An 11,419-nucleotide genomic window follows, 5' to 3' on the forward strand; every position below is an offset into this window, starting at 1 on the left:
GCTGACAGAAAATGAGAAGGCTGGGCATCCATTCATCACACACCTGTCTCCACACATCCTTCGCCTCAAGAAGGATATACTAGATGCCCATCGAGACCTCTCCTGACCATGTCAGAGGCACAAGCTATTTCAAATGATGGAATACAGAATGCGCACTCTGGGGGAAACATCCACAGAGACAGGCCTGTGGAGCCCCGTGGAGTCCAGTGGAGCCATGTTGGTATCAGTTCAGGGTGCTTGCAGCACTTAAAAACCAGATGGCTCAAATGCCACTGCTGGCTGTTGTCACGCCTTTCAGTGGGGATGACACCAAGACCACGGAAGACACCACAGATCAGAAGACCCATGGTGGCACTTGGTACCAGGAACTAACAAATACACTTACTCGAGTTGTCTGGGTGGGATTTTTCTACACATGCTGCCAAATGCATTTTGATACAGACCAAAAAAACAATATGAATCTCTATCAGTTCAGCATCTGTATATGCATGGTAAAATTCCTATCTGAATCTGTTCATTCGCCAGTTCACTGAACAAATGTTGGCTGAATGCCTCATGCCCAAGAATGTGTTAGGTGCTTGGGTTATAGCAGTGAAACTGTGCCCTCTTAGGGCATCTGTCCCAACGAGAGGCTACCAATGTCAGCTGTGGAGCCAGTTCACACTATGGTATGCCAGACTATGTCAATGACCAATGAAATGTATGGTCAATGATGTATGGAAGGCATCACCGCTGACCTCACGGTACTGTGCAAAAATTAATTAGCATTGGTAACTTATTTCAGTAACATGTAGAATACTTGTAAAACTGTAAACACTCAATAAATGTTACCCGTTACTAGGCAAATGTTACAAATAAATAAGTTACCTAGCATAGGAGAAAGTAGCAAGGAAGAAGGGCTCAAAGCTTTGGTTTTCATTTGACCTTGCTGAGAGGCACAAATGTAGGAGGGAAGGAAACTGTAGGGAGATCACTGAGTGTGCTAGGCCATCGGTGCTAAGTCCCTGACTACGGATGATCAGGGAGTGTGGCAGGATGTTGGTATAAAATCCCTGACTACAGGTGTAGCCGATCGGTGCAGACTAGCCAGAAGGCATGGTGACAGAGGGAAGCATTACGGGTAGCAGTGATATGGCTGACGGTTGTGCAGACTCACCATGAATTGTCAAGAGACAGGACTCATGGAGATGAATCTTGCTTTGGCTGCAAGGCACCCTCTGGTCTTCCTTTCAGGCCCAAGGACAGGAGCTCTGAGAAATGGAGGTGTGGACTATGCTATCTTGTACTCTGTTTCCTTTACTTCATAATACAGGAAGATCATATTGTACCATTAAATATTTAAGTTCCATCCTTTCGTGGCTGCACATTTTTATATTGTGGCTGAGTTGTAACAAATTTACCCTGTCTCTCTGTTTTTTTCTTCATTCCAGTATTATTCCAGGGAACAAAGCTACAGTTTCTGATCAGCTAGTGTTGCTAGTTCACAATTATTTCCTTAAGGTAACCTCCCAGAACTAACTACATGCAAAAAAGTTTTCTTTTGATTGAGTGTTGTTGCTGTTTAAGAAATACAATTATATAAATAATAAAAAGGTTAAATTGAAGAAATATACTAAGTGTTTCTACTGTTTGGTTGCCTGGAAAAAAAGGCCGTATAACTCATCATTCACAACAAAAATAAAATTTTGATTCTAATTATACTGATAATCCAGAACATTTTGTTTCAGATTCAGAAATGTTATGTGATCTTGAAACTAACTTTCAACCACCTAGGAAAACCTCTACATTGTCAATAATATAGAGCCTACATAAGCTTTTATCAGAAAATAGTTAAAGGTATTTGCACAGAAACTGTCAAAATGCTACAGTGTCATAAAAATATAAATTATTTTAAAGAGCCAAAAGTTTCACATCAAAAGCAAATAAACAAGAATATACAAACCCGTTGATGTGGTAATAAAGTTTCGTATCTCACTTACATGCACACGACTCAGACAGAGAAGCAATGGTTAATGATCTCACTGAGGGCCCCATGGTGGCTGTATAGTTAGGTCAGTGGATAGGGATTTACTTAGCATTCTGATGTTTATTGAGCAACAAGGTCCACAACACTATGGCAGATATTGAGGACTGGCAGTTCTGTCCCTTTCACTGCTGTCTTTCCAGTACCAAGGACAGCGAGTGGCCCAGGCACCCCACTGTGCTTTCCATGGTCTGTGCCCTCCTAGAGTACAAAGCAAGGACTATAAGGATGACTTCATCTGGCATCAGGCCTGGGAAATATGCCACAGGGAAGTGGTGTTCAACTAGGTCTTGAAAAGTAAGTATGAAAGATGGAAAATAAAACATTATTAGGGGGTGGGGAGATTGCTCAGTGGTTAAGAACACTTGCTCTTCTTCCAGCGGACCCTGGATCAGTTCCCAGAATGCATATGGTTGCCCACAGCTGTCTACAAACTCCAGTTGTTCCCAAGCGTCTGATTCCCAAGGCACCGGACATGCACAAGGCACACACATACATGCAGGTAACATACATATAAAAAACATATTTTAAAAGAAAACATTATTAAGTGTGGTTTAAGAAAAAGCGGGGGGGGGGGGGCTATGATCAAATTAAGGACAAAGAGCAACACAGAGTTACAAGATGGAGGGATCCACGGGTAGGGGAGATTCTAACCACCACAAAAGACAGAAAAGTAACAGCAGAACAAAAGGAATTCCAAGTGAGAGCTGGGAAAATCCTGGCCCCGTGCTGGGTGGAGTGCAGCTCCTGGGCTCATTCACTGATGAAACAGATCTTCATTGGCCAGGAGCAGCGGGTGATCAAGACCAAAGACTCTTGCTCACAAAGCTACCATTGCAGCACATTTGGAAAAGACCACAGAGTAAGGCATGCCATGGGACACATGCTGGCCCAGGGGAGACTTTCTGAGACAAGCACTTCCGAAGCTACTGTGGGTGAGATGGGAGAGCAAGGAGGAGCGGCAACAAGCCAGAGATGAGTCAGGAGCAACAAAGCTTGTCTCTAATTGGTGATGGCTGGGTTTCAACCGCACAGTGATACAGAAGGCTACCCAATGCAACCCTTCCATTTTTTGCTTCCAGTACAGCTCCTGGATGAGTTATGATACATCCAAACCTAAAATAGGCTTTCTGTTAGATAATTTCGCCCAACTATAGGCTAATGCCAATGTTTCGAGCACATTTAAAACCAGGCAAGGCTAATCTATCACATTTGGTGGATGTATTAAATGCATGTCTGGCTTCAGGGTACTTGCAGTTAATGAAGCGCTTCCAGGTGATAGGAATTTTAGAAGCTCTTGTTAAGCTCATAATTTTAGAAGCACTTGTTAAGCATAAGGACTCTCTCCCCATGCTGTTACCGTCAACATGTTACGGCCACTTACCTTACTTTTTAAAACATCATGTACCAGGACTTTAGGAAATAGGTAGATACATAAAACTCAAAAGCCTGCGTTCGCTGTAGGATATGCACCATGGTTCGCATGCATCTCCACTGACTGGAATATATCCGTGGATGATGTGACAGCATGAAGGGCCAGCCCTGTCTTACCATCTTGTCACCGAGATAATGTATGACACTAAGGGACAAACACTCATGCCCTCTTCTAGGTTGTACTGGAGGTTTCTCTCTTTGGTTTCCACCTTAGAATATCATAAGATACATTCAGGAAAAGATTTCTGCGTTTATCCAACAGCCACTTTATTACGGCCCCAATTCTTCTGTAGATGATCTGCTTGGGAAAGAACCTTCATGACTTAGCACTAGGGAAATGTTTTTTTTTTTTAATGTATTTGTGATATCCAACAAACAAGGTAACCAGGAAAGGGTTTACGTATTTTAGGTTTTGTTCATATGATTCCTAGGGAGCTCATAGTCAAATGTAACATTTAAAAACTTCTTTAACTCTAATAGCCGCTACCTTATTGGCCCTTTCTGTTTGACTAACACTTCTTTCATGCTTTTATTGGTTAAGTTCACTCAAACTTGCTTCCTGAAGGATTGACAAGTAAGCATATAAACAACCAGGAGTACTATCCCGCTCTCATCGTGATTCGGTAACTCCCAGCGCCGGTGGCTCAAACTGCACTGAGACTGAAAGAGTCAAGACATAACTGAACAATCTGCACCATTCTTGATACAATGCTACCTCCATGAATTCATTTCATCCATGTGGTCATCCCATCAAGTTAGTATTATATCATCCCCCTTTTGGTGAAGGGTAAACCAAAACACAGCAAGGCCAACCAGATTGCTAAATGCCACTCGGATGCAAAGGCAGGTGACAGCAGACCTTAGCTCAGCCACCCTTTACACCAAGATGAAAGGGCTCTTGTGCCACCTTGTGCACAAACAGCACGATGAATGGTCATTGAGCACAGGAACATACTTTTTCATATTGCTTGGTTATTCTAGTGACTCCAGGGGACAGTTCCATTCTTTTATTTTACAGGTGTATTTTGGTGCCTGTTATTCAGCCTCTCTCTATATGTACAACATTGGGCATCTTTTTCATGGAGTATTATTTTTAAACCAATGGCTAATTGTATACACAAAGTTATTCTAGTTTTTGCCTAATTTTATTGATGGGGTGTTTCCAGTTGCCTATTCTTTTTAAGAAATAATGGGTTAAAATTTTTCTTTTTGTTCTAGTAGAAACATATAGGAAGTATACCAGACAAAAACATCACCTCATATGAACAAATCTTGCTCCAATATAAAAGTGTTTTAGTTTATTTCTGAATAAATTAAAAAACCTACCTATATTTCTTGATTGTCAGGGACAAAAGACCTAACTCAAAAGGAGAATTTTTCACATTTATATACCTGAATCAATATGTTAAGATGGTTCTCTCAAATAACCTGGCCCCTCTCTCCTCTTTAGACAGGGGCTGTAGAATACAGGCTTATTTCTTAAAGAAGTTATAAGTTGGCTACAACAACTTCGAGTCGTCTACATTTTCATTCTTACTTTCTAAAATGCCTTTTTCCTTGAAAGTCACATAAAATTTTAGGTTTGAGTAGAGTTTCACGTTCTTTAACGATCCAACAACCTGACAAAGTCATATAAGCTGTGACAGGCCCAGCCACTCGTGTAACCCACTGCTGGAAAGAGGTGGCCCACCACAGCCACACTCTGAGCACCAGGAGAACCACCAAAGCACAAGGGAATAAATTCACGCTGCATGCCAGATATATTGGCAATCACCAAGGTCACTAATTCTTGAAAGGTCAGGCAAGAAACGCTGGATATTAGCATACTGGCTTTTATCACACAAGTAGGAAAACCTCCTGAGCAGCACCAGATGTAGAAGCTCTCACAGCATCCTGCCCCTCCAGTGCCCTGTGAAGGACAGAACAGCAGCTTTTCCCCTGGGCCTATAAAAGGGGACAATATAAAGAAACCCATACATTGCTTTTGGAAACAATACTCATTTTTACTGTGCTAATCCTACTGATCCATGAGCATGGTAGATCTATCTTCTGATAGCGTCTTCAATTTCTTTCTTCAAAGACTTGGAGTTCTTGTCACACCAGTCTTTCGCTTGCTTGGTTAGAGTGATCCCAAGGTATTTTATATTATTCGAGGCTATTATAAAGAGTGTTGATTCTCTGATTTCTTTCTCAGCCCATTTATTGTTTGTATAGAAGAGGGATACTGATTTTCTGAGTTACTCTTGTATCCAGCCACTTGATTAAAGGTGTTTATCAGCTGTTGGAGGTCCCTGGTAGAGTTTTTGGAGTCATTTATGCATACTACCATTTCCTTCGCAAATAGTGATACTTGAATTTCTTCCATTCCAATTTGTATCCTCTTGACCACCTTTAGTTGTCTTATTGCTCTAGCTAGAACTTCAAGTACTAAATTGAATAGGTATGAAGAGGGTGGACAGCATTGTCTTGTCCCTGATTTTAGTGGAATTGCTTTGAGTTTCTTTAATTTCATGTTGGCAGTCAACTTGCTGTATACTGTTTTAATTATGTCTAGGTATGTTCCTTGTATCCCTGATCTCTCCAAGACTTTTATCATGAAGGGGTGTTGAATTTTGCCAAAGGCTTTTTCAGGATCTAAAGAGATGATCATGTGGTATTTTTTCTTTCAGTTTGTTTATATGGTGGATTACATTGCCATATTTTTGCAGTTGAACCATCCCTGCAACTCTGGGATGAAGCCTACTTGGTCATGGTGGATGATCTTTTTGATGTGTTCTTGAATTCAGTTTGCCAGTATCATGTCCCTCAACAGAGAAATAAATAAAGAAAATGTGGTACATTTACACAGTGGAGTATTACTTCGCGGTTAAAAACAAAGGCACCAGGAAATTTGAAGGCAAATGGATGGAATTAGGAAAAAAAATCATCCTGAATGAGGTAACGACACTGAGAAAGACAAACATGGTATGTACTGACTAATAAGTGGATATTAGCTGTAAAATAAAGGATCGCTAAGTTATTATCCACAGATCCAGAGAGACTAAGTAACAAGGAGGGTTCATCTGGGACACCTGGATCTCCCTGGGAAGGGGAAATAGAAGAGATTTTATGAGTGAACTGAGGGTGGGTGAGGATGGGAGCATGAACAATCAGGCTGGGGGGACTGAAAGAGACTACTGGAAAGGGGGGTTATTTTGAGATCAGGTAAAAACCTGATGCAAGGGAATCTCCCAAGAATCTACAAGAAAGATCCCAGCTTAGATTCCTAGCAATAGCAGATACACAGCCTGAACTGGCCATCTCCGGTGACCACATTGGTGCCTAACCCAATTGTCATCAGAAAGGTTTCATCCAGCAACTGATGGAAACAGATGCAGATCCACAGCCACACATTAGGCAGAGCTCAGAGAGTCGTGCAGAAGAGGGGGAGAAAGACGTGTAGGAGCCAGAGGGGTCAAGAAGACAACTCACAGAATCAACTGACGTGAGCTCATAGGGGCTCACAGAGTCTGAACTGACAACCAGGGAGCCTGCGTGGAACTGATCTACGCACTCTGCATATATGTTACAGCTGTGTAACCTGGTCCTCTTGAGGGACTCCCAACAGTGGGAACAGGGGCTGTCCCCAAATCTTCTACAGTAGGCTTTTGGGAGCCCACTCCTCTTATTGGGTTGCCTTGCCCTACCCTTAATACAAGGGGAGGTGCTGACTTAGTCGAACTGCAACTTGATATGCCATGTTTTGTTGGTGTTTATGGGAGACCTGCTCTATTCTAAACAAATGAAGGAGTGGATGGGGGGCTGGGAATGGAGGAAGGATGGTGGGGGAGACCTGAAGGAGAAAAGAGAGGAGAAACTGCAGCTGGGATGTAAAATAAATAAATGTATTCCCCCTCCACCGAGAAGGAGGAGGAGGAGGAGGAGGAAGGAGGAGAAGGAGGAGGAGGAAGGAAGAGAAGGAGGAGGAGGAGGAGGAGGAGGAGGAGAAGAAGAAGAAGGAGAAGAAGAAGAAGAAGAAGAAGAAGAAGAAGAAGAAGAAGAAGAAGAAGAAGAAGAAGAAGAAGAAGAAGAAGAAGAAGAATTAACCCTGAGTTACTAATGGAGATGACTTCTCGTTTTCAGAGAAAATGGCAGGATCAAGGAAAATCAGCAGGTTAATTCCCATTGCCTTTGCCAAAGAGATTAATTAAGAACCAAATATATTATCTGCCACTGCTCTGAAGTCCTGGAAGGCAGAGTTGACCAAGGGCAAGGGAAGCTGCAGGATTTACACCAGCACGGGAACCCACAATCCCACACTTCATCAGGACCGGAGCCCAGACACTTGGCCTCCTGAAAACCTGGAATGCTTGTTAGGAATGCAAGCGAATTGTCACACTCGAGATTTCCACACACAAGGACCTGCAACTAAACATATTTCAGTAGGTGCCAATAAAATGCAATGGCTTAGAAAATGGAAATCAAAGGCTGGTTAAAACTATGGTGGATTAAGAGCAATTTTAACTGCATAGAATGTTTTGCCCACTAACTTCCTGTGTGGTAAGGCTCTAATTCTTTTATAGCCAACATACTGCAATGCTCTAAATATGACTTCCATCTGGCCAAAATGATGAATCACGGCTATTTTTATTGTAGCCAATGCATGATCATGGCATATCCATTCCAAGGGTCAATAAATAATATTTAATTAACTTCCTCATAAATTCTATAATCCAAGTGTGCATCATTCTACTCCTTGGGCAACTGAGATGGGGGGTTTCCCTCAAATGTAATTATAAAAGAATATTATGGCATTAAAAAAATTTTATAACAATAAAATACTAGAAACTTTTTAGTTTTGTCATTGACCATGTTCTTGATACATGAAATTAAAATCTAAGAAGCGGGTTTCTGTTTCTATTTCAATTTGGAATTTCTATCACTGTCAAAAATGAGGTGGACAAAAATAGGAGAAGCAACAGATTGCCACCCTAGAGGAGCACACTGACATCACTCTGGAGAAACATCAACTGCCACTACCTACCTGAATCCCATGTCCCCTAGCTTGGGCACAGCACAACAGGCTTCTGCAGATGAGCCTCCTGCCTCAGCCAGGAACACCACCAGGCAAGGCTAATGCCACCATGGCTGCAGAAGGCCGATGGCAGCAAAGGGAACAATGATCCACACTGCTCAGCCTGGAAGGGTTCTCGAAGGAAGACCAAAGTTCCGGAGGGAGGGGATAATTTTAATCACGTTCCTTTGGGTTATCTGGCGTAGGCACCATTTGGTGTATTGCCCTTTGGCCTAAAATACAAGGTGTTTACAGGTCAGAGCAGGAACAGGAGGCCTACTGACTCAGCCGACCACGGAAGAGGTGGTTTCAGAAGGGAGGTGGCACAGCTAGCTCATCACAGGTCATCTTGGAGAATAAACCCCACATCCGCTAGGTCATCCTCATGCAGAGCTCGGAGAGGAAGCGCCCTCGCTGGGACCACAGCCATCTTCTTCCACCAGGCATATATTCCTCCCAACCCAGATGTGTTGGAGCAGAGGACTCCCTGTGGCCTGCCAGCCGTTGCCAGATGTGGGGCATAAAATATTCTAATTTGTTCTCTTCTAAGTAATGAAAAAGTCACATCATCTAAAAGGAAGTGGTATGCACACTCTACAATTACCATGGAAGCCAACGCTGTGTGAGTCATCCAACAGCCTGCACAAGACAATTTGGCTACTGGAAAATCCTGATTAATGGCATTTTTTTAAACAACAGAGTAACAACCTGACCTGCCAAAAATTATTATTTTTTTCATCATATCACCAGTTGGGGTTTTTGGGTTTTTTTGTTTTGTTTTTTGGTTTGGTTTGTTTTGTGAGTTATTTTTTGTTGGTGGTGGTTTTTTGTTTGCTTGCTTGTTTGTTTGTTTTGGTCTTGGCTATGTAGCACCTCCCACAGAGAATATGACGATGAAAATCGTGTTATAATGCCCTTTAACTGTAAGTCTATATATTCTTGGGGAGATTGAACTAAGCAAGTCAGCTTCAGACTTGTACACTGCCCTGAACAGGTCGTGGACTACTTTGGACCACCTCGAGACTCCAGGGTGTTTCCTCATTACAAATGCAACTAGTTCGTGGACTGTACAATAAGACACTTCTGTAAAACATAGGTGACTGGGATCCAAGGTAACGGTCAGATCTCAAGGTTGCAGGCTGATGTGCCCACACTGACCACTAACAGCAATCCCAAGGCTCCTAGACCAGATAGCTCCCTCCCGCCTCCGAGTACGAGGCGCCAGGAAGAACTGCTGCGCTTTAATCTCCAGCCCTGAAACGCCTACAGCCTGGTGTAGCAGAGTTCATCAACACCGCGGGCGAATTCGCTGTCCCTTGCTTTCTTTTCTCATCAATACAACATAGCGGATGCTGATTAAGTCAGTCACGCATTTGGATTTCGACCCGGGCCGGAATCGACATCCGTTTGAAAGACAAGCGACCTGCGGGCGGCTGGCATCACATTCCCGAAGTGTAGGAGCGCCACACAGGGTGTTATGAGTTTCGGGTGCGAATCGCTAAGCAGCCGCGGCGCTCCGGGTTCCCCTCCACCTGCGACACTCGGCACCCGCCTAGACGCCGCCTGCTGCCCTTGCCCACCTCTTCTAACTTGGTATAGAGCCCCAGCCCCTGTCTCGGGTCCCAGCCGAGCACCTCCAGCCACCCAGGAGGGTGGGAGAGGAATGCCCTGCCCGCCCGGCCCCACCTGGCCGGCACCGAGCAGAGGAGCCGGTGCCTACCGCCCCCCACCCCTTCGCCGCGCAGGGCTGTAATAATTACATCCTCATTATTTCTTCTGCGAACGTTAGGGAAAAGAGCCCGAGAACAGCAACAGCAGCTGCCGGGGGAGGCTTAGTTACAAAACCCTGCGCTGGGTAGCGCTTCGCTTAGCAACCACCCCTAAAAAAGCCCCCGTGCTCTCCGGCTCGCACTTGGAGAGCCCAGCAGCGGCTATCCCCCCCTCCCAACCCCTAGGCCCAGGCCCTGCTCATCGCGACGGCTGCAGCAAAGTGGCCCCTCCCCGCCTTCGCGACCCCAGCGCCCGGTAACGCCGGCTCCAGGCGCCTTGCATTCATTCCCTGTCTGAGTCCCGGTGGCCACCTGGGCTTGGGGGAGGGGGGACACGGGTCGCTCCCCATTGTCCCACCAACCCCTCTCTGACCAGCGCCCCAGGCTGCACCCCCTTACCCGGCCTCGCCAAGCGGGGAATTTCACACCTCCGCCTCGCTCCTGTACCCGGGGAGCCCGTGCGCCAGCCACCCTGCCACGGGGCTCTGCAGCCCGGAAGGACCCCAGCGGCGGACACCGGAGCACTGGCCGCCCCTAAGGTTATCACCCACTCCCAGAGCATGTTCCTAGTAGCCTCCAACCCTGCAACGCAGCCGCCTAGTCAGGGCCAACGCGGGTCGTTCTTGCAGTACCGCCCCCTCCCTGCCCCGACGGCTCTCGCCACTGAGCGCCAGGTCCCCGCATCCCAGTCCCCGCGGCCCCGCGCGTCTCGCACCTTCCTCAGAGCGGACATCCTCGGGCTTTCCTAGTTCAGAAGACGCCGAGCGACATGGCAAGGTGGCCCACCCTTCAGGCCAGGCGGCGCGCACAGCACTGCCGCCAGCTCCCAAGCTCGAGAATCCTTGGGTCCGTGCGTCGGTCCGCAGTCTGTCTGTCCGCCACCGCTACCGCTGCCGCCGCGCGCTCCAACCCTGTTCGAGCCCGGCGCACGGTCGGTCCTCACGGCCGGCGCCTGCGCACTCGGCGCCCGGGGAGGCACCGGCGCACTGGGGGGCGGCCGGTGCGTGGCTCCATCTGAGGAAGGGCCCAGCGCCGCGCGCCTAGGGGGAGCGCTCAGGCCGTCGTGCGGCTGCCAATGGCAAGTCTGGTCCGGAGATCGCATGGCGCGCATAGCCCGGGAGCCCGCGCACAGCAGGTCCC

At 46.1% G+C, this 11,419-nt stretch overlaps 1 protein-coding gene across 1 annotated transcript in view; it reads right to left on the reverse strand.

Moving 5' to 3' along the window:
- Dlgap2 (DLG associated protein 2) overlaps positions 1-11,219 on the reverse strand; it is a 733,863-nt gene extending 722,644 nt beyond the window's left edge. Inside the window, exon 1 of the mRNA XM_048456266.3 lies at positions 10,995-11,219. The gene's annotated coding sequence lies outside the window, so the exon portion shown is untranslated. The remainder of the gene's footprint in view (positions 1-10,994) is intronic.
- Between the last annotated feature and the right edge of the window lie 200 nt (positions 11,220-11,419).

This window comes from Myodes glareolus, chromosome 23, assembly GCF_982192425.1.
Source record: "Myodes glareolus chromosome 23, mMyoGla1.1, whole genome shotgun sequence".
NCBI classification, from domain to species: domain Eukaryota; kingdom Metazoa; phylum Chordata; class Mammalia; order Rodentia; family Cricetidae; genus Myodes; species Myodes glareolus.